This window comes from Sinocyclocheilus grahami, unplaced genomic scaffold, assembly GCF_001515645.1.
Source record: "Sinocyclocheilus grahami isolate Dianchi unplaced genomic scaffold, SAMN03320097.WGS_v1.1 scaffold297.1, whole genome shotgun sequence".
In the NCBI taxonomy this organism is placed as follows: domain Eukaryota; kingdom Metazoa; phylum Chordata; class Actinopteri; order Cypriniformes; family Cyprinidae; genus Sinocyclocheilus; species Sinocyclocheilus grahami.
The window spans coordinates 974,748-1,001,279 of NW_015505476.1; the positions used below are offsets into that span (position 1 = coordinate 974,748).

Below are 26,532 nucleotides of genomic sequence, written 5' to 3' on the forward strand. Positions count from 1 at the left end.
CTATGTCTAAGGCTATAATGCTGGAGTGGCTAGCAGTAAATCTGTAGCTGAGGGCGCAACATCCAGCTCTCAACGAAAGGGAGCTCAACCTACAGCATGTTCCAATGGTGCAATAATTTACTAATTTACTAGGTGCAATAATTTACTTAGCTGTGGGAGCAACACACCTAGTTCTCAATTCGAGAAGGGGGCTCGACCTACAGCATGTTCCAATGCTGGAACGGCTAGCAGTAGTTTACCTAGGCTGAGGGAGCACAAACCCAGCTCTCCCGAGAGGGGGCTCGACCTCCAGCATGATTGAAAAATCAGAAGGGTAAGCATAATGCAGGCTAGCCAAACACTCAGCGCATCAGGCAGGCAGAGAAAGGGCCTAATCCACCTGATGCTGCTTGTTCCAGGTGCTCTGGAAAAACAGAGAACTCAACTTCTCATGTGAGAGGAGAACTCCGAATTCAGAGGATAACGTTGCTCATTCCAGGTAACCCTTTGAAAAAAGGGGAGCACTGCTCAAACTACCACGAGGACAGCCCATGGAGCGAGGCATCCAACTCCTCAGAGAGGATTAATGCTCGAAAGAAAGCACCATACTCATAATAACCCTCAATGGTGAGGGGAGCGATGCTTCCAGAGTGTGTCGATAGAGACACACTAGTTGAGTGGAGCCCAAGGAACCGGGGTCTAACCAACTCAGAGAAAGGGAATGAGGTCCCCTACCCCTACCATACAGGATTTTAGAAAAGTGGGCAAAGCATAATCCCAGCAGAGCAATGGCCCCTGAATCAGACAATGTTAATGAAATAACATCAACCTCCAGCGGCTCACTCTCGTGCACAGCCGACGATCACGAAAGGGAAACCCCCCTTCAAACTCATCGGCCAGATCCACCTGCGATCCCCACAAGCTCATTCCCTTCCGTGCCTCAGCAGCGGCGGGTCCTGGATCGCGGGAAGCAGATGGCTGCCCCTCTTTCCTCGAAAAGAGAGACAAACGAGAGCGGAGCTTTTTTCCTTGGAAATTTTTTTTTTTCACCTATTTATACTATAGTCGCACCGGTAGTGACGTCATGGCTGTCGCCGGCCAACGAGTTGGTGTTTTTTCAATGTATGCTTCAGACACGGGTCACGACGAGGCATTCCCCATAGCGACCCCTAGAGGACGCAGTTCGAAGTTCCCATGAAAGGGAACCATAATTACGAAAACAAAATAAAATTGATGCTGAAAATATAAAAATTAAAGCTAATTCAAAATATTAATACATACTATAAGAGTATATAAACAATAAAAAATAAACTGAAAAACTGATTTGTAACATTTAATGTATCGACAAAACATTTAAATAAAAACACTTTTACAAACTTAATTATAAAACTGACTAATTAGGAATCCAAATCCAAAGTTATTTATTAAAACCTGAGTGTAACCTGGTCCCAAACTTGACCATGGGGTTAAAAAGCTGCTGAAGCCCACCTGCATTGAAGATAAATGAAACTCTCTTCTTACTTTGTTGGACCTACATGTTCTTTTGAAGAGCAAATGCTCTTTGAATAGCTTAGTTGTGATTAAAGCGATGCATGAACCTTTGCATCCATAAAGGAAGGGCGGCCCATTTTTCCTCCGTGTCTTTCTCCCACCATCCATCACTGCCTTTTCCCTCTGTAGAACACCACGCTTTATCAAGAAAACAAGTGTGTTAGTCCTCTGTCTGACAGTTGCATGAGGCGAGAGGAAAGGAGCGAGAGAGAGAGAGAGCTGTAGGGGAAGAATATGAAGCCACTGGTGGCTCACCACATGGGCTGTGAAAGAAACAGAACAACATCAGCATGTCTATCATGATAGAATGACCTCCACAAAGTCACATCCAGCTGTCAGGAGAGCAGGAGGCAGATGGGAGGAGGAGGTATGATGAAGAGGAGGACTTTCGTGAGCGAAGTGCTTTAGAGAAGTGTGCCACATCCCACAGACGGGAATCAGCACGAATCGAAATCACGCATCCCTGATGTGTGGTACGTTTACACTTACGCAAGCAAATGTGGCCGCAGTCTGGAAAGAAACATCTTGTGGGCTGTTTTGTGAGGGTTTTGTATTTGCGGCTGTGTGATCATGAGATAACTAGATGAGAAATAGGAGTGCTTGCAGGGCAGCAAAAGAAATGTTTTCTGCTGGCTGTGTGAGGATTAACATATTTGCTTAAAGGAATAGTTCACCCAAAAATGAAAATGTGCTGAAAATATATTCATGCTCAGGTCATCCAAGATATAAATGAGTTTGTTTTTTCATCTAAACAGATTTGGCTAAATTTAGCATTACATCACTGGATCCTCTGCAGTGAATGGGTGCCATCAGAATGAGAGTGCAAACAGCTGATAAAAACATCACAATAATCCACAAGTAATCCACATGACTGTAGTCGGTCAAACAACGTCTTGTGAAGTGACAAACAAATCCATCAAGACATTTTAAATTTAAACTATCACTTCTGACCAAAATATGAGTTCATAATAACACTTCGTCCAGTAATAAGGTCTATCCCCTGTTGTTCTCCAACATATTTGTTTACAATTTGTGCATATTTCTCTCCTAATTCAGACGAGATTACTTTTTTTTTTTTTACTAAAGAAAGCAAACACAGCTTTTCGCTTCACAGTTTGTTAATTGGTGGACTGTAATCGTGTTGATTACTTGATTATTGTGATGTTTTTATCAGCTGTTAAGACTCTCATTCTGACGGCACCCATTCACTGCAGAGAATCCATTTGTAAGTAAGTAAGTGAGATTGAATGCTAAATTTCTCCAAATCCATTCCAATGACAAAACAAATTCATCGACATCTTGGATGGCCTCTATCTATCTATCTATATCTATCTATCTATCTATCTATCTATCTATCTATCTATCTACAAGGTTTTGCTCTTTATAAATGGTGTGTCTCAGTCAGATCCTTAGTTCACAATTTTGTTGCAGGAAATTGATTCATCAGTGTCTCACTGTTTAGTAGATGAAATAACTTTCTAGTGCTGAGTCCGTGTTCGTGATATAGGCTATTGATTCACTACATAGGAAACCAAGGAGAGGAACACAGCAGTGCTGTAGATTCTTCGACTCTCATATAGTGAACAAACTGGTTCAGGCTCACCTCAATGGTAGTAGTATTAAGTAAAGGAATATTGCACCTCTGAAAGATTTTTATTAGAAAATAATGGGACAGTTTAATATGTACTTAAACTATTAATATCTCAAATCACGTTAATATAATACGACCTTACAGTCGTATCCCACAATTTAAGCAATCGCAATCTCAAAGATGTGTAGAGTTCATTCATTTTGTGGTCATGTCCTTGATAGAAAGGCAAATATAAGTGCATTTTGAAGACTTTCCCTAAAAAAAAAAAAAAGTGTTCTGTGTCGTTTTAAGGAAATAAAATCTCAAGCATATTAAATTAGACTATCATCGAGGTGCTGTGAGAGATCACTGATGTGTCACAATACAATTATAATCACAGAAAATTAAATTGTGTGAAACAGGTTTTGTGTCTGAATGCACACGGAGGGCTTGTTTTCGGTGCTCAGATAGAAAGAAATCTTTAATGAGACCGCAAGTGAATCAGAAATGAACTTTATTATGCCACAGGATCATTTTCCTTCCAGATTATTTTAATCAATATTCTAACAACTGGCATCTTTGTTGAGGGAAAGCATCCTTGAAGTGAAAGCAAATGTTCAGTCATTAATCTCCCATTGCCAAATGGTTCACTACTGGCCAAATCTAATTCATTTTGCGGCTTGAACCACTAACATAGAAAGAGACTGACATGTAAAGTGACCAGTCACATTGTGCTCTTTTTTGTGATGTTTAGGGACAGGTAAATCTGAAATCAGAGACTAAAAGTGAAATATATTAGTGTGCTCATGTTTATCTGTTCCATTTTTCCATTTCCAGTTTTTATTTATTTCCAGTAGTAACTTTAGTGCTTCTACTTAAACTTATTTCAGCCTAATGTTTTAGCTGAGTTTGCATTTAATATTTATATTTTATTTTATTTTATTTTATTTCAATTAACAAAAATGTTTTTAATAGTTTTAATTAACAATAATAACTGTATTCTGGAGTCTGCATAAGTCCGGTTATTATGCTCTTCTCCATAATTTGATGAAATATTACTGCCGTTTTTATTGGAAATTACACCAAAATCAGTTTTCTAGTGATGCACGAACTATTGATACCATATCAATTAATTAAATGTAAAAATATAGGAAATTAACATGCTCAAAATTAAATCATATCAAATATTGACAAATCTTACATATTTAATTGTGCATTTTTTCCTCCATTTTTATATTTAGATTATATTTACTTTCTTCTAACACTCAAAGTTAACCTTTAAAAACACTGTAATATGTAAATATTAAAATCAATATACATTGTTATGCTGTACATTATAATGCTGTAATAAAATTGCTTTGGTAGCACTTAAAATTATTTTTTTCATTTATTTGACAAAATACTCTAGAATATAATTACATAAAAATAGTTAGCACTTAACAGTATGAGGCAGAATTTTGATATCGGTGATTCCTTAAAAATGTGCCACGTTTTACATAGGCAATAATACCAATGTTAATTTTGACACAAAAAAGCATTAACATTTGCATTGAAAGAAAAAAAAATGTAATAAGCTAATTTAATGTACTTAATTGTAGCATAGTGAAATGCTATACCAGCACATCTAACATATAGGATTTTTACATTGAAATACTGTGTTATAACTATTTAGTGCACCTGAATATCTTTAAAGATTTGCACAGGTAATCCATTATTGATCTGCTCGATACAAGCAATCAAACAATGACAGTCATAAATTCAACAGTATACTGAAGAGAAGGTCCAGTATGTTCTCAGCTGTCATGATAAGGAAAATCTGATATCTGATTGTGTGCTCTGTGTTCCTTCAGTGCCTGATTATTTTGGACTTTATCGGAGATTCTTGGGCGCTCTGAGTCATTAGTGTGACACATGCTGTCAGGTTGATGTGTACCCATCAGTCCTTGCACACTAACTGCACCTGAACTCCTCAGCTCTTTATGCAGGCTCTTCAAGAATCAAGATTAAACCACAGTTGAATTTCACAAGTGCAACACTCTGAATTATTGATTTTGCACATCAGAATCACCCTCACTCACAGATGGCAAAAGAGCGATGTTGAAGTCTTATGACACTTTGCTTTTCAATTATACATCGAGGATTTGGTTTGATGGGTGATTTCTTCGAATTTCTTATTCATTCTTGAGGAATCCAGCGCCTAGTTTTCTTCTGTGATAAATGCTAAATGCCCATTCTTCCTCTGACTCATGGGCTTTGTAAGAAAACATCAATGTACAGGAACAGTGGGATGTGAAATATCTTTTCAACCATCAATCAAAATCTGTTGTTCTCTTTAATAAAAGAGTGGGAGTAAAATAATCCCATGTTTCCATAATGTTGGTAACATTCTCAATGTATGTGTGACCTTGAGAAAAGCAGGTCAGTTTACACATTGCATAGCTCTTTGCAAACAGTAGCCTGTGCCAATGACTGACGATCATTCACACCTTTTCTAAGCGCACAGTAAAAATAGCTTTCTACCACAGTGGAAAGAATACGAAACTGCAAACTTCAGCTTTGTTCCCAAACATAGTGAGCTGCATAGACAACATTTTAAGGTGTCATAGACGTGTTCCCACTGCAATGGTTTTCCTAAAAGTCATGCAGCGTTTTAGAAACAACCTAAGCTAAATTGTAATACAGCATCACATGTATCATTCATGGATAAAGCAATCCCAGAAATAGTATATAATAATATTAAAATGATGTTTAATGATTTTAAATATTGAGTATTAGTTTTTGTCAAACACTATGCCCGTATCGGATTCAGAATGATGATCAAATCACAGATGGAATAGGTCACTTCCATCAATACCCACAAAGCTTACACAAGGTGCGTTTACATTACAGATTTGCGCAAAACTTACACAATATTTGATAGATGACAGCTATAACAAATTAAACTATTGCAAAATGACAGCGTTTCCATTAAACGATGTTATGTGACTAAATTGCATTTTTTCCTCTCGCAATAAGTCATGATGACTAATGTTGGTAGGTTTACGTATATCGCAGCCACTGCACTAGTCATTATTTTTAATTGAAGGAGACAAAGACATGTATCTTTAAAGAAACAGCGTGTCGGAGCCTTAATGCGCAGCAGGCGAGAGTGGCCACGTATGAGGTGTTTCTTGGGGGTTATAGTATTATCATGTGACTTTTACGTACACCAGGTGATCTGTAAATGTGACAATACTGTTTCCATTGCAGTTTTGTGAAATAGTCATACTTTTTCGAATTGCCGGAAAACCACCTTCTGCAAGCGCAAAAATTTTTTTGCGATATATGGGAGTTTTTGCAAAATTGACGTGTTTCCATTGGGCGTATTTTCAATTCGCAATTTCAATTTGTGCAAGTTGAAGGGTAATGTAAACGCAGCTACAGTCAAATACCAGTTCCTGGGGCTATATTTCATTCAGTAATGTTAGGCAGTTTAAATTTATTTGCTGTTTAATCTGTTTCTGCTTCTTCACATGTTCTGATTGAGAGATTCAGTACACTTTCAGAAAATGTGTAACAGCGCCTCCTACTGTATAACTGTAAAAGCACAGAAAGCAAGAAAATTGTCAATGGTGGGGGAGCGTTGTCTCATAAATGATGGAAAATTACGCCAATGGAGGGGAAAAAGTTAAGAGAATCAATAACTAAGCAACATGCTAACATTAACTATAACAAATATGAGGTTGCAGGATGGTTAGAAAGTTGTGGCCTAATCGGGAAGTCGTGGCCTAGAGAGTTAGAGAGTCGGACTCGTAACCCAAAAGTTGCGGGTTTGAGTCTCGTACTGGCAGGGATTGTAGGTGGGGGGAGTGAATGTACAGCGCTCTCTCCCACCTTCAATACCTCGACTGAGGTGCCCTTGAGCAAGGCACCGAACCCCCAACTGCTCCCCGGGTGCCGCAGCAAAAAAATGGCTGCCCACTGCTCCGGATGTGTGTGTGTTCACTGCTGTGTGTGTGCACTTTGGATGGGTTAAATGCAGAGCACTAATTCCGAGTATGGGTAACCATACTTGGCCACATGTCACGTCACTTTAAAAAAAAAAAAAATTATGTTTCCCTAGAAAATGAGGAATCGTACTAGGTTTTGTAACATCACTGTTGGGGGAGAGACAGAAAAAAAAACTCAACCGATTTTAGCTGGTAGGCCAAATGGTCTTATAGACTGACCAGCTAACCACTGTAACCAGTAGCCAAAATCACTCAAAAACAACCAATCAGACTTGCCTGAGTATGTAAGACCAGCAGCAGTGAGAGCTCTAATGTCTTTGTTTCCATCTGTATACACAGGGGTGCATTAATGCATGGGCTTCAAGGGGCTGAAGCCTAGGGGCCTACACTGGAAAGGGGGCCCACTGGCTGAATTATATTTTTTGAATAATTCTTTATATGGGAGTTTGCAGCAGTGACAACAGCGTTCTGTAAACAAATGCGCACACTCATTTTCAGCGACGCCCGGGTTGTAGTAGTCTATATAGTGAATGACTTAGTTTAGGTCCTCCCCACACAGTTTGTATAGTTGGTATGTTCCACGTGTTCCATCGATATACTGTAAGCGGAATGTACAATGCATTCGCTAGTAAATAAGCGCAGCACCAGAGTATCTTTATGTCAACACGCAGATTAACACAAACACAACACTGCTGTGTGAAAGGAACTGGACCGGACAACGTTCTGTAATGTCATACAGTGAGAGTTCAGTAACTTGCTTGGATGTAATCTGTGTGTCATCTGTGTTCCATAAATAGTGCTGCTTCAAAGTCTTCATTGTAAATCTGGGGATGGAAAAATAGGAATTGTCCTATTGCTTAAATGTGATTAAACTTTATACGCTGTGATTTAACTAATTAAACGTGAGCATGTCATGTTTCAAAATAAAAACACACTTAGCAATCACCAAATAACCCACATTTATGCCAACATGCCATGTTGTTTTGATCTACTGATGATGAATAATTAATATCGTGTGTGATTTATGGTGTTTAAATCATACCTGTAAACTCATATTTCAGCCAGGAAAGTTTTGATGGCATTTTTCTTTCATATTACCTCCGTATAATGCCCGTAATAAAGTACTGTTTACGTTATGTAACGGCTTTATAATTCTGCTGTTCCACAAGCGCCTTTGTGGCAAAGATGAATTTGCATATTCGCTTATAATCACATTTTACGTAGAACAGTGTAGTGAATGTTATCTGGCATATTAACAAGACAAAAAAACGAAATTTGACAAATAATTGTTAGGAAGCTTAAAAATAGAAGAAAAATAGAGGTTTTCTAGGGTCTGTAATGCTGTAGCCCAGGGGCCTTTGGTTATCTTAAGGTGCCCCTGTGTATACACATTATTTATTGCCATATTTATGTAATTTGTCACATGCTGTTGCAATGCAAGGTCTTATGTTACATCTTTGAGAAAAAATGATGTGTCCTTGTACTTCCTAACTGCAGAAAAACAACAATAAACCAACATTGACTTGACAATTAGTCAAATCAGTCTAAACTCAAAAAAGAGCTCTGTGAGTCTCAACATTCTTTGTTTGTGTGTGTGTGTGTGTGTGTGTGTGTGTGTGTGTGTGTGTGTGTGTGTGTTTGATCAGATGAAGTCTGCCGGAGCTGGTGATGAAGGACTCTTCACGGAGAGCTACTGTAACATCTGCAACGCTCAGCTGATCTCTGAGTCTCAGCGCGTGGCACACTATGAGGTGAGCACACACACACAAAGAGAGAGAGCAGTGACACACATTACGTTAAAAGCAGGCCTCATCAATTGATCATCAGGGATGTAATAATCATTTGTAACCTAAATGCTTCTCTCATGTATCTTTCAGTCGCTGCTTTTAAAGTTGTAATGCAGTGCACCTTTCCTCAGACCCACAACCCCTTCATAAGTAACCCAATGATTGACCATTAAATAATCATCCTCCTGCATTATTTACATCTCTCACACACGGTTCCTGAGACCGCAGAGTACGCAATCACTAGATTAATGAGCACGCTAATGAGGACAAACTCCTTTGCACAAAATCAGTGTAGCTGAGGGAACGTGTCTGTTCAACAGGATCATTTGGCGAGATTGGTTTACGAAGAGAAGCCAGTGAGCTATATTCAGTGTTACGGTAACACTTTAGCTCTTCTGTCATTGATCCCTGCGATCCCTCGGCTTGAATAAATGCTCTCAGATGTCACAGTGTGAGGCTGATGTCCTGAATTACGCGTGAATGAAGGCTGGATTTACTTGTATTCATTTAAATACAATGATACATTTTCCCTCAAATGGTTTTAAAAGGTTATTTTTGACAGTCCGAAGAACTGTCATTTCAACCAGCTGAAAATGACTAATCCAAGTAAAATGACATTATTTATTTCAAAATAACCATGACGTATATTTTACGCAATGCTTTTCACTAAATAAATAAAATAAAGATATTTAAATATGTAATATGCCCAAATATAACAACACATAAAGTGCGATATTTATCTACACATATTTTTCAATAAGGCATTTTAGTATATGAAAATATACAGAAGAAATTCTGATATGCATAACTTATTATTATTATTATTATAAAATAGTAATACATTTTAAATAAGTTTGAGTGAGCCACAGAAAAATAACCTTTTTATTTATATTTATTTTTTATATTAATTAAATGTTTAACCTAAGGTTTTTTTGAACATTTATCAAATAAGATGTTTATTTCCTTTTGCTTTTAAAAAAAATTATATTTTTATATGATTAATATTATATTAACAGATTTTCTAATTAATATATTATATTATAATATTTTTTATCATATTAATAGATGAGAAATGACACATGGGGAAATGTTTTGACGGTAATGTTTTATTAAATTGAATTATTCATTGAATAATTCAATTGAAAAATTGTACATTTAAAAAAAAATTATACATTTAAAAATCATAAAACATTTTCTTATTTACTAAAAAGAGCCAATTCATGTCACTCATTATTTTAGGAATCAATTCAGCAGTGTGAAACTGGCCTATTGTCAACTTATTGGCCAATCACAATATTCACATTGTTGATTAATTTAGATTTTTCAAAAATAATGTTAATAATAAAAATAAAATCTGAAATATCATCCCTATACACTATACACCTCAGATGGAAAATAATGCAACACTTTTTTTCCCAAGTATCCAGAAAACTGTGTGTCCTCAAGGAAACTCCAAGTTGATGAACTCGTCACTGTGACCAGTTCATTTCAGGCCCCGAACCAACCAGCCATTTCCCTAGAGAGGTGAAGAGAAGGAAAGGGAGAGAATGAGAGAAAAACAGAGAGACAGATAGAGATGTTCTGTGTGATAACATGAGTCTGCCGCACCACAGCACGCATTAGAGTCGTTCCCCTGGGACTGAACCACACAAACTCTGTCCACCTGTCAGAGCAACTTTAATGGACTTTCGGATATCTCTGGGCCTTTTCCTCTTTCAATTTCTCATGCTACATGCGAGCCTGTGTGCGCATTGCTGATAATCTGATGGATAGCTAAAGGACATATACTAAAAGCTTGGGTTTAATGTCTCATCTCAGTCCTGAGAGAAACCTTGTTACCTGTCGGCTGCCCTTCACTGTCCGGCTTGGACACTTCTGTCTTCTTAATATCACTCTGTATTGTTTGTCCTGTCCATTTCTCCATTCTGCTTTCACTTGTTTATTTCAGCATTTACCTGGTTTCCCTGTCTAAATAAATACAAAAAATCTTCAAAATCTCTGGTAGCCCTTCGGGCAGACATTCTTCAGATTTTGGTAGACCAAAATGAATTTAAGTAGCCAAAAAAAAAAAAAAACATTGGCTGAACTTCACTGCGGACAAATCAACATGATTAAAAACTTTCACTTTTTTTTTTTTAAATAACAAGTCAAGAGAGTAGGGGTGCAACAGATCACAAAACCCACAGCTCGGATCATATTGCATTATCATATCAGATTTTGAGTAACAGATCGGGTCATTTTGCAGATGAGCAAAACAAATATGGTTCTTTATTATTTAAATAACGGAATACATCTTTGATACCACAGCAAAAACTAGTAGCATATAGTGATGTAACGCTTCACTCAACTCACGATGCGATGCGATTCACGATACTGATTTCACAATACAATTTTCTCACAATTTTTCCTTTTAACAAAATGAGATTTAAGACAAATTATAAATGAGAAGGTGTCCTTTTATTGTTTCTCCAACAAAATGCTGCACATTTCTTTGTGAAATTGAAATATGTCAAATAATAAAACTAGCGTGAAATTTAAAAACAAATTCCAAATCAAATAATTAAATAATACAAATAAAATAAATCTCTTCATATAAACAAACTAATGCTTTGGCTGTGCTTTTCCATTTAAAATCAGAGGCAACCACTGCATTTTAATCATGATCCAAACAAAGATGCTAAACACATGTTATTTAGAATGCAATTAGATTGCATAATTTCGAAATTTGAAGCAAAAACAGAATGGTCTAATTTTAGCTTTGTGAATGAGACGCAAATGTCATTCTCTGACAGCAGGTGGCGCTTATGGAACAGCAGGTATTTATTGGCTGCTGCCCCTTTAAGACCGAATGCACGGATCCAGTATAATGATGCACTTAAGACAACCGACTGTGTTTACGAGAATACTTGCTGAGACAGTTATTTTGAGATAATTTTGTGTGTATGTTTGTATGTGCAAGGATACGCGAAAGAGGAATCAATTCTGTGTATGTGCATTGTCTGAAACGCGGCTGTCTGTGTGCGCTTTGAATGAGTGCACGCAGCTCCGAATGCACGTGAATGGTTTAAAACACTTGAATGTTTAAATCGGCAAGACTTAGAAACACGTGCAAACGATCAACTACGATCCGTTTTACCCCTACAAGCTGGTAAACAACGCAAATCAAGGAAATAATTTTATATCACTGTTCAAGATAGCCCGTCGGGCAGGGCGGTGATACATTTTGGTAGCCTGAATGGAAAACACAATAGCCCCGGGATGTCGGGCTAGCAATTTTGTGAGCCTTGAAATAAATAAACGCTTCAGGCATCCCGAGTTCGAGCCCTGGCTTGTGGACCTTTTCCCGTCCCCGCCCACCTCTCTCTCTCCCACTTCACTTCCTGTGAACTAACTGTCCGATCTGAATAAAGGCAAAAACATAAAAAAATAAATCTTTAAAAAAAAAACATGTCATTTTTGGTGTGCCAAATTACCAAAATCTTATATCAACAAGAAGATAGAAGATTTAGTGACGATACAGAAGATATTCATATATTCATAATGAGACATGTTTTTGTCAAGACATGCTGCTTTTCACTTAATTATGTAAATAAAAAAATATTTAATAATTTATGCCCTAATATAACAATACATGAGAAGCTGTATTTATCTATACATATTTTTCAATAAGCTATTCTAATATATGGAAAGGTATGGAAGATATTCAAATATTCATATCAGTTTTACTTGCATGGAAAATTTTAGTGAAAAAAAAGATTTCTAATTTATTTTTACAAAATATATTTTTAGGATTGAAAAACGATCAACTACGATCCGTTTTACCCCTACAAGCTGGTAAACAACGCAAATCAAGGAAATAATTTTATATCACTGTTCAAGATAGCCCGTCGGGCAGGGCGGTGATACATTTTGGTAGCCTGAATGGAAAACACAATAGCCCCGGGACGTCGGGCTAGCAATTTTGTGAGCCTTGAAATAAATAAACGCTTCAGACGTCCCGAGTTCGAGCCCTGGCTTGTGGACCTTTTCCCGTCCCCGCCCACCTCTCTCTCTCCCACTTCACTTCCTGTGAACTAACTGTCCGATCTGAATAAAGGCAAAAACATAAAAAAATAAATCTTTAAAAAAAAAACATGGCATTTTTGGTGTGCCAAATTACCAAAATCTTATATCAACAAGAAGATAGAAGATTTAGTGACGATACAGAAGATATTCATATATTCATAATGAGACATGTTTTTGTCAAGACATGCTGCTTTTCACTTAATTATGTAAATAAAAAAATATTTAATAATTTATGCCCTAATATAACAATACATGAGAAGCTGTATTTATCTATACATATTTTTCAATAAGCTATTCTAATATATGGAAAGGTATGGAAGATATTCAAATATTCATATCAGTTTTACTTGCATGGAAAATTTTAGTGAAAAAAAAAGATTTCTAATTTATTTTTACAAAATATATTTTTAGGATTGAAAATTAACATGTTAGCTAAAGATACATACTTTATGTTTAATTAATATCATACATTGAATTAATCATATTGAAATACCATTTATGTTTTTGTTGACATTTATTACAAATTATTTTCTTTCATTTTGGTTTCTTAAAACTTAAAATAAAACTACTACTACTACTACTAGTAGTAGTAGTAATAATAATAATAATAATAATACATTCATTATTAACTGTAAGAAATAAATGGTAGCACTTTATTTTAAGGTGTCCTTGTTACTTGTTACATGCACTTACTATTATAATAACAATAAATTATGCATAATTGCATGCAAGTAACTCTAAGACAAACCCTAATCCTAACCCTAATCATATAGTAAGTATGTAGTTAATTAATATTACTCAGTACTTAAATGTATAATTACAATGTAAAAATGACACCTTAAAATAAGGTGTAACCAAATAGACATTTATGCATCTAACATTACTTATATAGTGGCTAGGAAGAATATATGATGTCAATTTAAACACAAGGTAAATATTATTCAGGTAATATTTTAATAATTTGCTTTGTCATCTGTAAATGACAGGATAAAAGCCAATTAGGTGTAAAATGGGGGTTATTTATTTTCTCACACAGTATTTTGATGTGAAATTGTAAAGTTGACATTATATTGCAAGGAGATCATCGTTTTAGCTCCTTGGCATCACATAGTTTGGTTATGAACGGTACAGCACAATCACAACCACATTCAGACACATTTTTATACCCAAATGTACATACTGTACTGTCATACTGCTCTGCACTACTGGCTCTGCAAAATTTCAAATCGTTCAAATACCACGTAACTCAACATTTTTAATAGCTGTATCATTTGCTCAGCCTCCTCATAAACCATCAAATCTTTCCCAGACCAAATGTTGCCCCTCTCTCTCCCTCAGTGTCTGGTCTTTAGCTCATTCTGAGTGTATCAATGGCCTCTTTCATCCGCTCTCAGCACTGAGCTCTTCACTGGACCAGTGTAATCCAGTCTGACTGCTTCAGAGACAACAGAGACTCCTCTCTCTCTCTATCTCACTCAACTCACCCTCAACTCACAGCTGTGCCTTCACTCTCCTCCAAGTCTATCAGAGTCTTTAACTCACTCATACTGTGGGACGGTAAAAATGTGTCCACAAGTGGAAATCTTGCTTCAGTATGCAGTTTATACTGTGGCAGATATATTTGGGATATCTGTGGAAAGGGCTGCTTTTATATATGATAGTGATATAAAATATAGAGCTTTAATATTTCAGCCGTGGTGCTTTGAAGGGGATACATTTCGAGACTATATTTCGGCGAGGGATTTAGTGTTCTGACTGACTGTCAGCACACTAAAACCTACCTGGGAAGTTTCATCTTTAAATTCATTCCCTTTACTGTTAAATATCATTACTTCTGAGATAAATTCAACAACAAATTTCAAACAATCGTATATGACATAGGAGGATGTTTTGGTTTTAATGGGGATGTATTGCTTTTTAAATGACATTAGAAATCTATTGTGTGTCATCCCAAGCCTATAATAACATTCTGCAGATGCAGATGCAGAAGTCATTGCAGTTTATTTAATGAAATATTTTCCAAATTATTAAATCATATTTTAGATTAAATTAAACTAGTACACATTCCTTAAAGATTGAAGGAGAGTTTTTACATTTCTTAGAAGTATAATAATTAGTGCTGTCAAATGATTAATCGCGATTAATCGCATCCAAAATAAAAGTTTTTGTTTACATAATATATGTGTGTGTATTGTGTATATTTATTATGTATATATAAATACACACACATGCATGTATATATTTAAGAAAAATATGTTATATTTATATATTACATATATATATATATATATTATAAACTAAATAAGGCTTTGTCTGTGCTCTTTCCTTTTAAAATTAGAGGCAACCACTGCATTTTAATCATGATTCAAACAAAGATGCTGCATACATGGAACATGAGCAGTTTTTAATCTAAATTAGATTATATAATTTTGAAATTTGAAGTAAAAACAGAATGGTCTGACTTCAGCTTTATGAAACTATACAAAAATATCTGCATGAAACAGCAGACGAGCTGAACGAGACGCAGATTCACTCTCTGCCAGCAGGTGGCGCTTAAAGTGTTTCCTGGTTTCCGCTGTAAACAAAGCAGCGGTGCACTTATAACTTTAATATGCATTACACAGAGGCAAGATGAAAAGAAAAAATATAATCTAAACTTTTCTAAAGACAGTAAGTTCCCCTCAGACATGCATTCATATAAACTTCTAACCCTAAATTAATCGCGATTTGTTTAGCATCTCAACCGATTTGAATCGTCACATATTTGAATTGATTTTCAACCGGCTCGCGGTTAATCGTTACATCCCTACACAGTACACACACATATATTACATAAACATAAACTTTAATTTTGGATGCGATTAATCGCGATTAATAATTTGACAGCACTAATAATAATAATAAACCAAACTGAAAATAACAGAGCAACAGAGAATAATTTTAAACAAACTTCTTGGTTGGTTTAAAGCAAGGAAGCATGGTTTCCTTAAGGCTGATATGTGACTAGTCATTCATTGACTACTCAATTTTGTTATCTAGTTTTGAACATCCCTTATAGAAAAAAAAACAATAGGTTACCATCTACACTCTTAAAACCACTTATTCTCTGGGGCGTTTTTGGTATTTTTGCCTAAATTTTTCATACTCAAATTCAAATGTTTGCCCTACACACATACAATTGTGGAAATGAAACAAAAATGGTTTCATTGTAAAGAAAACCCTTTGAACTACAAAATATGAGTGTAATTTTTTATAAATCACCTTATATATTTTTCAAATATTACAATAAACACAAAAAAACTTTTGGAGTTTTAAAAAAATATATATTTTTGAAATTCTGTAATTCAGGTTCTATTAGGCTCAACTCTCTGCAATTTACTTTGTTTGATGCCACTACATGCCAAAAAGTACCAGAAAAAAGAATCTTTCAAATAACAGCTTCTAAACAGGAGTTAGAACATTATTTGTGAAGCGAGTGAAAATGTCTATTTTTGCATCTAAATGTGTCATGGTGAGTTTTCTTTGCAAAAACAGGCTTTATAAAACACATTAACCCCACAATCCTATTGTACTCTGTGCCATAAGCACTTTAATTGATTATTGATTGAATTATGTTTCATTTTTATGTTTTTAAAAATGTAATAATATACAAAATGGCACAAGCGAATTGGACCAAATTTCTCATATTGTGATTTCTACACTCAGTTTAATTCTTTCAGGATGCTCAAGACTGTCTACATTATAATATATATCTGGTCTATAACAATCTAAAATAGATATCTATAACATCAGAATGGCTCCCTGCGAGCTGTAATGAGATGGAGAGCCATTATTTTCAGACGCGCTGGATTCCGTTACCTGGACAGAACGCGAATATCTCACCGATGGAAGCACGCAGAAACGTGAAAATTGTCTTGTTTGAAAGAAGAGATCCTAATCTAAAAGGTAATATAGAGTTTATAGATATTTGTGGCTGTTTGCGGCTAACTGAAGCAGTGCTACAAGTAGGAATGTTACACTATAAAAAATTCTGTTTGTTTTTTTTTTACATCGCAATTCAATTGAAGATAATTCGATCTATGATTGTCTCACAATAAAATGATTTACATCGTCAAATTCCTGAGAATGAGAACTTTCTTGTGATATATGACTTGACTTTTTTGTGAAAAATATATCAAATAAACATTCTTCATAAAAATGTCACATTGGTTAGGCGGAAAACCGTGTGTGGGACGAATACATTTCTAAGCTTAATTTTATTGCTTTATGAATATAAAAACCAAAAGGAATTCTTTGTAAAGAAGACACTCCAAGCTTTCAAATGAACCCATATATGGGCTGATACCATATAAGGAAGGCTATGTAAATGAAGCATACACATTTTTAACGTGACTTTAGACCCGTATCCGGGTCTGCAGAATTTAACTGGTTGGTTCCATGGCATGAACATTTCACTTTATGAGGTTTTTTAACATTAATATGAGTTCCCCTAGCCTGCCTACAGTCCCCCAGTGGCTAGAAATGGCGATAGGTGTAAACCGAGCCCTGGGTATCCTGCTTCGCCTTTGAGAAAATGAAAGCTCAGATGGCCCAATCTGGAATCGTCCCTTTATGTCGTCATACGGGGAAAGGTTACCTCCCCTTTCTCTGCTTTGCCCGCCCAGAGAATTTGGCCCGCCCATGAGAAAATGAGCTACTACCGTGCGAGGCGAGCGCAATATTTTTTTTTCCTCGAGAGACATCATGGCTTGCAAACGAGCGAAGCATGGCAGTTGCCCCGCCTCTCTCCTCCTCATTAGCATTTAAAGCTACAGACACAGAAATGGCACATCCTAAGGAAAGCTCATTGTGGGACTGGCTCGTAGTGGCTGAAATTCTGCGAAAGAGACTTCAGATACAGTACTAGGGATCACTTAGGCCTATATAAAAGCATCCAAAAAGCAGCATGTCATGGGACCTTTAAGTAAAAACCCATTAAAAATAGGGCCTAATGTGCAGTGTTAACATGAAGGGATTTTCCATATAGATTTTTTTTTTACAGGTGTTTTACCCATATATTTAATTATGCATTGCATTATGTTTTGTTTTAGTTTTCAGTGATGACCAACTAGAAACTAGAAACTGTGTAAAACCAGCCTTATGCTTGCCAGTGTTGTTACTGTCAACTAAAACTACTAAACTATAAAACTGTTTGTTAACTGAAATAAAGCTGAAACAAATATAAATATTAAATGAAAAACTCTGACTACTAATTTAAATAAAAGTTGAATTACTAAAACTGAAATTGAATTGTAAAACTAAAATAAAGTAAAAAAAGTAAATAGATTAAAAAACAAATTAATAAAAATGATAAAAGCACATAACAAAATGTCTAAAACTGAAAATATAAAAGCTAATTGAAAATATTGATAAATACTATAATAAACAAACAAATTCAAGCTATTCATCTTAAACCCACAGTGATATCAGGTTTGATTGCTTATCTATGCAAATGTGTCTGTGCTCCACAACCTAGTAAACTGACTTGCTGCATACTACCTACATAGACAGCTACCTGAAACATAACCTTGTGAGTGACTTTATGGACGTTCTATATACACAGCAGAACTAGATCTTCTCACTGAAAACAAATGGGAGATTTGCCTCACAACTGATTCCAATAGAGTTTGCCTTTAGCATGTGTTACTAAAAATGTGCAAAACTCAAATGAGCATAAAACAAACATAGGCCATAAATACAGGTTAAAATGGTTAGTTTTAATTAGAGAGGAGTTGCGGTGACAGACCAAACATCTAACAACCAATTAGCAAGGTTGAATAGTCCACTTTTTTGGAAATAGTTTTGCTATGAAATTCTTCCAATTTAAAGCACTGCCACACACATTTAGCTTAGTGCAGTGTTTTTTTAAGATGCTGTGATGAGTTAAAAATTATCCAACTTTAAAAATCAACCTACTCTATTTTGTTGTGCAGTGTTATAACATGGAACAAAAACCATGCTTTAGTTTACATGTTCTGCTAATACAAACACTTCTGCTTGCAGAAGCACATCTCTGTAATTGACTGTGTAAATATGTTCTGTGATTTTATAGAGACAGAACTGAAATGTCATACTGCAAGCCTTTCATTTTTCTATTACATTTTAAAAGCAGTGTTTTGAAATATATCCTCCCTCAGTGAGCTCGGGAAACGTCTCTGCATAAACACTGTGTGAAGTGGAGCGTTTTGTCTCAGATTAACTTGAAAATGAAGAGCAGCCTTAAGTTTTGTATTAAAAAGAGGATATGGGAAAAAAGTCTGTCTGCCAACATGGTGCACTTTACATCTCATATTCTTTCATATATGGCCTGATCTCATACATATAATATAGGGTCAGATCAGGGCAGGTAGAAAACTGTTTCCAGAGATACCGGCAGTACAAGTGAGGAAAAAAATTAAAAAAGAGTCAACATAGACTGAACCCTGGACAGTACTTCAAGATAAGTCTGGACAAGTCTTGAAGCAGGCATGTTAGGTTTTTTTCTTTTTTTTTTAGAAGGTCACTGGGGCTTTGCTCTTCTGGCCCACCTTGATTATTTGATATGTGCGTGGTTGTAAATGTTTTGAAAGCTAAGTAGTCACATGCATTTTTTAAAGTTCAACCGACTGCCAAACCATCATCAGATTCCTGTGAAATAATCAAAGTGTTTGGGTGGAGTAACAGAAGACAGCAGTTAATATTCAATGTAGATGACATAAGAAAGAAAGAATATATATATATATATATATATATACATACACATACACACACACACACTGTTTATACTGTAGTGTATGCTATTTGTCTGTCTGTGTCTGTCTGTCTGTCTCCTATAGGAAGTAAATATTAGAGCTTGTAAAGTAGCAAAAGAACAGTATAAACTGGTGTGTTGGTTCAGAGTAAATACAATCCTGCATTCTGTTGTCATGACACTCAGCAGACATCTTATTTTCAGTCGGATGTACACAAGAATCAGCACGAGAAAATGGGGTTAAATGCAAAATTTTTTACTTAAATTGTCCTCTAGGCAAGGCAAAATGAAAGGTAAGACTAATATGCCTAATTATATTTCAGGATGAAAATAGAAGTAAGTGTCTATGACATGAGGCCTTACAATTATAATATATATAAAAAAATATATAATAAAATAATTCATGAAAATAATAAAACGTATCCCTTTTCTCATGTTTATCTCTGAATCACAGGCAGATGTGATATATAAGATTGGCTATTTGTAAATAGGCCTACATTGTCACATTAATACAATTTATCAAAAAAAAACTAAAACTAACTAGAAGTCGTAGTAAAAAGTGCACTTTCACCTTTTAAAAGTCAAAGAATCTCTCAAACGTTTGATCTACTGTACAAACCCAAAACTTGATAACAGCTACGGCTGAAGTCTACAAAGTTTGAATGGAGTTTTTTAACCAGAATGTTTTAAGAATATCAATACAATTCAGCTTTGCAAGCACTGCAAAGTTTGACAGAGAACGAAAAAACTCAGGGCATATACTGTATATAGTATATGTAAGATGATTGTCAGAACTGCACAGACACTACAAATCAATAACAGCTAGAGGGAACAAGCAACCTCAAACGCTCTGCACAAAAACGTCCCATACAAACACAAACTTTCTTTTGAGAGTAATTCAGTAATTTCAGCAGGAACCAAAAGTATGCGTCAAAATCAATGGATGCTTCCTTTTATAAAAGAAAAGTATGTCATTTTTATTTCATAATTGATTAATTGTCCAGTATAATCCTTTGCATTGCAGATTGGATGGTTGATAATGTGCATTATTTTAAGTATTGCAGAATTGGATATTTACTGGGTGTCTGTCTTTTCCTTGCACAAAGACGTGTTTCATTCATACCAAATCAAGTGAGAACACTTTGGATTATTATCTGTTAATATCACTCTGTCTTTCTGTCTTTTTCTCACACACAACAGAGCAAGAAACACGCCAACAAAGTGCGTCTGTTCTACATGCTCCACCCAGAAGATGGAGGTCCACCATCCAAAAGACTGAGACCAGACAATCCGGTATTTTCTAAAGCACATAACTTAATTTCATTAAAATACCAAGTCAAGTGGCATCTGAAAATGATAATGTAAAGCCTAAAAAACATGTACACTCTAAAAAATGCTGGGTTAAATATAACCCAGCGCTGGGTTAAAAAGGGTCAAACCCAGCTATTGGGTTGTTTTGACCCAGCGGTTGGGTTGTTTTGAACCCAGCTTCTGGGTCAAAACAACCCTATAGCTTTGCAGAATTGGATATTTACTGGGTGTCTGTCTTTTCCCTGCACAAAGACGTGTTTCATTCATACCAAATCAAGTGAGAACACTGGATTATTATCTGTTAATATCACTCTGTCTTTCTGTCTCTTTCTCACACACAACAGAGCAAGAAACACGCCAACAAAGTGCGTCTGTTCTACATGCTCCACCCAGAAGATGGAGGTCCACCATCCAAAAGACTGAGACCAGACAATCCGGTATTTTCTAAAGCACATAACTTAATTTCATTAAAATACCAAGTCAAGTGGCATCTGCAAATGATAATGTAAAGCCTAAAAAACATGTACACTCTAAAAAATGCTGGGTTAAATATAACCCAGCGCTGGATTAAAAAGGGACAAACCCAGCTATTGGGTTGTTTTGACCCAGCGGTTGGGTTGTTTTGAACCCAACTGCTGGGTCAAAACAACCCTATAGCTGGGTTTGTCGCTTTTTAACCCAGCATTTTTAGAGTGTATTTTGTGCAGTGTCTTACAAGTGATAAGTTAAAAAGTGATAATATTTTTTACAGTTTTTTTTTCAACTGCTTACACACAAAATCTTTACTTGTCACATAATTTCTGAAACCTGAAACCTGACACTCAAACACCAGAACCACACACCAAATCTGCAAAACCATACTCTAACTCATAAAACACTTTTTCCAAAACACAACACACAATTCTCTATGTAACACAAAAATCTAACAGGAATTAATATTATGGCAAAGGCGTTTACAGATGTTTGCTTTTGAGATGCGTTTGTGATATTTTGAATGCAGTGCTTCATTTTGCAAGAGATGTGAGGCATTTTGCATCTTGTGTGTGCAATTCTTGGATTTGTGTTTGGAAAAAAAGAGGCAAAGTTTTGAAAATGTCTGTAAGCAGTTGAAAAAAATTTGCAAACTAAATGCCATGTGGTTTGATATTTTGATGACAAATGACAAATCATACATTTGAATTACATGCATGTTTAATTTAAGTCCCAAACAGCTGTACTTAAATGATAAGTGATATTCCTTAAGGTAGAACAATCACTAATAAAGTCTCTTCTCAATCATTTCTCCTAGATAGCAATGAGACTATATGGAAAGCAAGATGAGACTTCAGTTATCTCTTTACGAAAAATCCATACCCTCCTCTGAAATTGTCTAAATTTGTGCTTAGATTTGCCAAGATACTAAAGTCAGAGATCTAAAAATGAACTCAAATATATCTAATAACAATATCTGGATTATGCTGTCAACGTTAATTTTATACTCTTACTATATCACAACTTGTTATAATTGAGAACAACTGATCTATAAAAAAAAAAAAAAAACACTAAGCCATTTTTTTTCTTTCGGATAATCTACTGAAGTTGATTAACCTCAAGAGAGACATTTTTGTCTTCGGTGAAATGCTAAATGAGGACAGTGGAGATTACAGGCACTGAGCTTTGATTTTTCTGTTGTTTTCACTCCTCAGAGACAGAATCTTAATGTTCCATTCCCCCAAAAGGCAAATGACCGCCACAGCAGCCATCAACAGTAATGTCTTCATAGACTCTGAATTAAGCCATGATTAACACAAGCTGTTTAGAAAGCAGATAGACAACTTGGAGAGGCTATAAACCAGGAGATGTATAGTTCCAGGGTTTTTTAGTCTTTTCTGGCAGTTCTGAATATACCATAAAACATCTTAATGATCCCAGGGGGAATTGATGATTTGACATACAGACACATACAGGTTGTTTTGACTGGTTATGAAGTGCCTGAGCTCTTGTAATTGCTTTCTGAAGGGTCGCTGTGGGGTGGAGATGTTAGTTTATCACTCGCATTCAATCAAACCTCCCAGCTACCATTCTGTTTGAATCGTAGTCTGTGCTCTTATACAAAGCTCATTAGTGGGGCTGTTTATGAATAATTCTTCTTGGTACCAGGCAGTCCTTGGCCACGACTGCGTCTTCACTTTCAAACCCTCCATTTGAGTGAAGCAAAGCCGACGGGCCACAAATCAAAACCAAACTCAAAATGAAGAAAGTGCAAGCCTCTAGCCTAAAGAAACCAGTGCTGGCCAACATTTCACTGACTGAAACTTTGAGTCCTGCCACTTCACAACTTTTTTGTCCACTCCACACATCCACACAAGTCAATTCAGACTCCTCTGTCAAGAATAGATGGATTGAAGGAGATATTTCTCACATTTGCTCGGCTATCAGTCTGGAATCAGTCAGAGACACCGTGTGCCCTGTCAATGGCGTCTCCCACAGGACAGAAAATCACAAGATCGTCTTTCACATCGCTCTTATTCTCTAAGACAGACATGTACTGAGAAACAGACCGTCATAGACTCAATTGTTTCTTCAAGACAGAAATGATTAAATGGAGATAAAAATTGAAACTCATGCTTTTTCCTGATAAAACACTCCTTTACAGTTTCAAAATAGATTTCAGTGTCTCAAACGGTGCCCAGATTTGCCAAGATACCCAAGTCTACAATCAAAAGTCAGAGAATTCAATATGAAATCAAACACGTTTCTGTTTTTACATCATTTAGGGATATTAAGGGAAAACATCGGAGAGAAAGCCGATAGTTACATGAAACATTCAATTTATCATTTTTGTTCATACTGCACCCAATTCCCAAATCCAAACTTTAGGACTGTCTGCTCTGTCATTTTGTAAATGTGGTGTAGACAATATCTTCTTGGTTGCCATAGTAATGAATTAATGAAATGCATTTTAAAAATCAGATTTTAATCAGATTAGCTCAAATCTTATTTATGTGGGTTTTTGCTCCTCAAACTACAAACAACTGAAGAGCTCTTAAAACTCCAAAACTCAATATATCAATAAATAAATGTGGTACTTTAGTATCATTAATATACTATTATAGTTTGTAAATTTTTGAATGAGGCTTTATTTGTATATATTTAATTATAATTTTAGTTAACGTTTTAGTAATTTTATTGTTTTGTTTGTTGTTTTTATTAGTCTTTTTGATTTATTTTTGAATATGTCAGTATACGTTTTATTTATTTATTTAAATTTTTGTTATCTTAGTTCATCAACTTAAACTAAACAAAAATGAACAGAAATGTTGCATTGGCAACTAGATGAAATATAATGTCTATACTTTTTTAATATGTTATTTTAGTTCATGTTAATTAAGTTAAAGTTACTTTAGTATCATTAATATACTATAATAGTTTATCAGTAGTTAGAATTTTTATTCAATTAGTAATTAGGTTTTATTTGTATATCTTTCATTGTAATTTCAGTTAAAGTTTCAGTAATTTTATTGTGTTTTGTATTTTCTATTAGTATTTATATATTTACTTTTGATTTATTTACTTATTTTTAAATATGTCTACATACTTTTTAAGTTTTGTTTTTAGTTTTTGTTATTTTAGTTCATCAAATTAAACTGAACAAAAATGAGAAATGTTGCTGCTTTGGCAACTAGTTTAAACAAAATGTTTACATTTTTTATATTTTATTTCAGTTAATGTTTAGTTATGAAGATGATGTTTTTTAATGATTTTAGTTTTTAGTTAAAAAAACTTTAAATCTCCCAGCTGTGACTATGTTTCTCATTGTTGTGACTTAAAATATCACAAACTGTGACTTTGTATCTTCCAACTTCATATCTCTAAAAGTGGCTTTATCTCACAGTGCGATATTATTTCTAATTTTAAACTTTACCTCATAATTACATTTTTACATTTTTTACATTGAGGTGAAATCAGGCTTCCATAACATTCCATTCCAGCGTGTAAAAGCAGAGCCACCCCTGAGAATAACACTCAGTCTCGTTCTCAGTTTAACTCGCCTTGTTTTCATCAGACTCCTTGACTTCATCAGAGAGGAAGTGGTGAGTTACACTGAGGCTGTGGAAAGCGGGTTCGAGTTTCCTTTTCAAAAATGTCAAGCAGAAGTACACAGACTCGCAGGAGAACAACAAGAAGAAAGTAGGTCAGAAAGGTGCTCGGAGATATTAAAAAAATATATTTCTTTGCTTTAGTGGCTCTCCATCAGGAAGAATGACGAAAATAAAGGATGTTAAAGATCTCCTCCGTTTTTCTAAATCTATATTTTGTATGCCGCTTTTAACCGGCACAATTAATGTGCCTCTGTGACTTTCCTCCTTCGGGCTCTTATTTTTAGCTTGTTTTCACACCCTTCCCAACATTTCAACAGAGAAATGAGAGAGTGGAGGAGAGCTTATATTTTTATAAAAAGTACATAGTAGTTAAGGCCACCTAATATGTGACCGTAACTTTTTCTGTTGTAAAATATGAATTATTGTAATTTATTCTCAAGTCTTCATTGTCGAATTATCCTTCAGAAATCATTCTAATATGCTGATTTGATGCTCAAGACAACTTTTTTTATTATATCAATGTATATGTAAATCTCAATAAAAATATGTTTTTGTAGAAAATTATATTTTTTTCAGGATTCTTTGATGAATAGAAAGCTTTTTTTTTTAAATAAAGGTTGTTGTTTTTTCTTTACTGTCTACGTTGATCAATGTAATGCGTCCTTGCTGATTTGAAGTATTAAAGTACAAAATTCTTAAAAAAAACAAAAACATTATTAACCAACAGTGATGGAAAAAAAAAACTATAATAATTGATCAGAAATATATATTTTATATAGCACTCCTTTATACAGCATGTGCAGTGCCTGGGCTTCCAAAACAAACTGAATTGAGCTGCATGCACTGCATAGAGATCACATGAAGCACTAAAACACACATCATAGTGAATGCACATACACATATACAGTAATGAGCACAGCTTGAGCTGTGACAGTGAGCTGAAAATGGCCTGTTTTACATGAGCATTGTTGGGATGGGAAAACTCGTCTGTGAGCTCAGAGCGCAACACACTCACCTCTCCTGCACACAGCAGTCAGAACATACACGTTCACTGGCCGGCTCACTGGAATCAGGTCACAGGCACAGCGAAACAGAACTAGGCCATGAAGTTTGAACTTATTTGTCTGTTTCTTTTCAGCAGGGAGGTGACAGCAAACACACTGGTCCCCTAACACACACACACAAACAGCCACAGCTCTGAGACTATCGCTCTGGCCCAGACGTGTAAAAGGGAGTCTGCTCCTGTGTGACAAAGAGTGCAGTGAGAACAGGTTCACATTTCACTCAAATGTGCCAGCATGCGCCACTTCTGGTGTAACACGACAGCGCATTCGGCAATGGTACAAATCATGCATATACACTGCCGTTCAAAAGTTTGGGATCAGTATGATTTTTTATGTTTATATATATATATATATATATATATATA

At 35.5% G+C, this 26,532-nt stretch overlaps 1 long non-coding RNA gene across 1 annotated transcript in view; it reads left to right on the forward strand.

The window, feature by feature from the left end:
* Positions 1 to 20,998, forward strand: part of LOC107601054 (uncharacterized) — a 41,894-nt gene extending 20,896 nt beyond the window's left edge. Inside the window, exons 2-3 of the long non-coding RNA XR_001610879.1 lie at positions 8,736 to 8,840; positions 20,911 to 20,998. This is a non-coding gene — a long non-coding RNA (uncharacterized lncRNA). The remainder of the gene's footprint in view (positions 1 to 8,735; positions 8,841 to 20,910) is intronic.
* The last annotated feature ends 5,534 nt before the right edge of the window (positions 20,999 to 26,532 follow it).